The following is a 3,243-nucleotide window of genomic DNA, read 5'->3' as shown; positions in this document are numbered from 1 at the left end:
ATGTATGCATGCGGCAAAATGCACGCAAAGTGAGGTGACGCGCTAAAATGTGTTTTGTAATGTGTTGCAAGTTGGTTATAACTTGCTATTTGTCTGCTTGTCTACTCTTGCAGCTAAGCATATGTTTGCTTTACAGTTTGGCCAAGTACGTACAGGTGTATGTGTGTGCGTGTGTGCACATTTGCGACAAATCGTCACTTTCATATGGTTAAGCCCCTAACGAAGAGAAAGAGACACGGAAAAAATTCCAGAGCATTTGAATTGATTGCTGCCACTCCTTATCGGGTTTCATGATGTATTTACATATCAAGCGTTTTCGATCGAGTGAATTACTTTGCTTTGGTGTTTATATTCCAAGGACTGTTTTAACGTATAATCAATAAAATTAGCCTTATTTACCGAGCCGATAATCTATACCTAACTCCTAGTTAAAAGTTAAACTTTTACTGCAGAAGTGAATTATAAAGGAAGGTTCATAAAGGTGAACTTTTTTTTTTTGCTTTACTTCATATTTCTAATTATGATCATCATGTTAATAATTATTATCACCAATTAAACACTGGAGGCTGTGCAACGAACAGTGGCTCTCAGAGTTGCTCTAGCCTACCGTACTGTCTCTGGCGCTGCAGCCTTTGTGGTCAGCAGGCAGATACAAGTCGAGTTCATGGTCCGGGAACGAATGGATGCGTGCTGCTCCCAGAAAAAACACTTAATCACCAGCGTCAGGGAACGGAGATACCAAATCATATTGCGGGGGCAAAGCCCATGGAATATTGAACCGATTGGCAGATAGGCGGCGAAATTTATTCCATATATAGGCAAATGGGTTCAATAGAAGTTCGAGGAAGTGAGTAACTTCTTAACTCAGTTCCTCTCAGACCATGGACACTTCCGGAGATATCTATACAGCATGAGCAATGTAAGCGATCCCAAGTTCATATACGGCGAAGTGTTAGAGTGTTTTTGGGAAAACGTGGGGTCTTTCTCCTAGCCAGGTCCAATGGATCTACACGGCTATGATAAGACCTATTATCACCTATGCATCAGTAGTTTGGATGAGTAGACTCTCTCTCTTGGGAGTCAGGAGGACCTTATCGAGACTACAACACACTGTACCCAACTGTTGCACGGGAGCTGTTCCGACTACTTCAGCCCCGGCATTAGATGCTCTAGTTAGTTTACCACCACTTGATGTTTTCATCCAAAAAGAGGCCTTGAAGGCCATTTGCAGGCTGAAACACAATAGGAATCGGTACGGCATTGGACAACAGAGTAGGCATGGACTTCGATCCAACGATCCTCGCCATGCCCTTTGATTTTATGCCATCCAGAATCGTACTTGACAAGAGATACGGTGTGGTGCTGCCAGAGGCTCAACTCAGAAAGTGAGCTCGGCAAACATTCTCGCATTTTCACGAATGGCTCCAGGACCAAGCACGGTTCCGGTTCCGGCTCTGGTGTCTACGTGGATTCAAGCGGGTAAAAACTACATTCCACTCATAGAATGTACGCATCTGTGTTTCAAGCGGAGGTGTATGCTGTTCAAGAAGCAATGAAATTTGGTTGTGGAAAACAGATGGAGAGACAGATCTGTATGTGTATGTAGGGACAGCAAAGCTGCATTCATGACCTTAGACAGCCCTTTAACCACTTCAAGGGTAGTCGAGAACTGTAAATCCAGGCTGAACTATGTCCATAGACATAATAGCCTGATACTAATATGGGTCCCGGGCTCTGAGGCTAACTTATAAAACAACATTACCAAAGTTATTCACGAGATACCGACCAAAGTCCTCCAGCGAGTCTCGAGTTATTCAAAATTGGTGTTTACGAATGGTCGAATTACGGTTTAGTTGCAGCCAATATTTGAAAGAGATTGTCTTTAAAAAACTAAATGTCTTGAGTGGCTTACACAAAAACAATAATGATTGTCCCTCAATTTGAATTTTCGTTGATTTATTGCAATTTAAAATCCGATACCTCCAAATTGATCACCTTTTTAACTATTAGTAATGAGGCAACTGAAAGCTTCGATGCCAGTGTTGCGTTTTGTGCTTTTATTGCATTCATTATTATAACTACATAAATAATTAATTAAATAAAATTCTGCTACACTTTGATTTAATTTTCTTAAATTTTATACCCGTCGTATAGTTTTCACATTTGTTTAGTAAATAAACTTGATGAGTACATGCAACTTGATGTCGTCCTAATTAATAGCAAAACGAATTTTCATATTACGGCATCCAGCAATGGCTCGTTTTGGCTTACTCCTGCTGTGTACTTACTCGTAGGCAAATACAGAATCATGAAGTTTTTCAAGGTTTCTGCAGCAAAAAATTCGGAAATCCACTTTCATATTTTCTTGCTTGTCTTCCTTTAGTTAATGTGCTTCCTTTCCGCTTTGGTTTATGCATTTGATGGTCATGCAGTGAAGCGATAAAAATACTGGTAAAAAGCTTTTAGAGAAATTAACTGAGTGGCTGAGTGGAAGTAGATAATAATGAATTGGCTTACCTATGTACTGTGTAGGTATGTGCTCGTCTACATGGCATGCCCATGCATATGTAAGTGTATTGAGGGCTCTTCAACATAGGAGCTGGAACTTTGAAACTTTAAAGAGGCATGCGATACTCGCATCATAATAGTTTTTATTTCAAGGTAATTACATTAAAATCATTTAAAATCACAAACTCCTTTAAGTTTTGAGTTGATACCAAAAATAACTGTTACCTAATTTTTTGAGATTAAAAAGTTGAACGAAGAGATGAACGAAGAGATGAACCTTTTTTTAATTAGGTATATAATAATATGTATTTGAGATTTATTTACTTTTTCTCATAGAATTGTTCCGGAGAAAAACTTTGTTGTGTTGCCTTTGATATTATAGAGTAGTCCTTCTGAGTACCAAATGCATGCATACTTTTTTTGTATTGAAAATAGCAAACTTTCGAGTCTAAAACAGACCACTTAGAGCTAATATGAGTTTAAATTACTTAGAGAATTATTCGACAAATTTAAAAAAAAAGTTTAGAAATTTATAAAGTTCACTCTTTGAAGCCGAAAGGTCCAGCGGAATACAGGGTGGACCATATAGCGTTAGCTTTTTGAACCACCTATTTTTTTGAGAATGGTAACACAAATGACATGTCAAATGTGTTCGTAATTTACTTAAAGGTTTGACATTTACGAAATGGGACGCTATACGCTTGAACAAAATTGGGAAATATTGAAAACCTATTT

The sequence above is a fragment of the Anastrepha obliqua genome, chromosome 2, assembly GCF_027943255.1.
Source record: "Anastrepha obliqua isolate idAnaObli1 chromosome 2, idAnaObli1_1.0, whole genome shotgun sequence".
NCBI lineage: Eukaryota > Metazoa > Arthropoda > Insecta > Diptera > Tephritidae > Anastrepha > Anastrepha obliqua.
The sequence above is the reverse complement of the archived record's forward strand: the minus strand, read 5'-3'. Positions refer to the sequence as shown.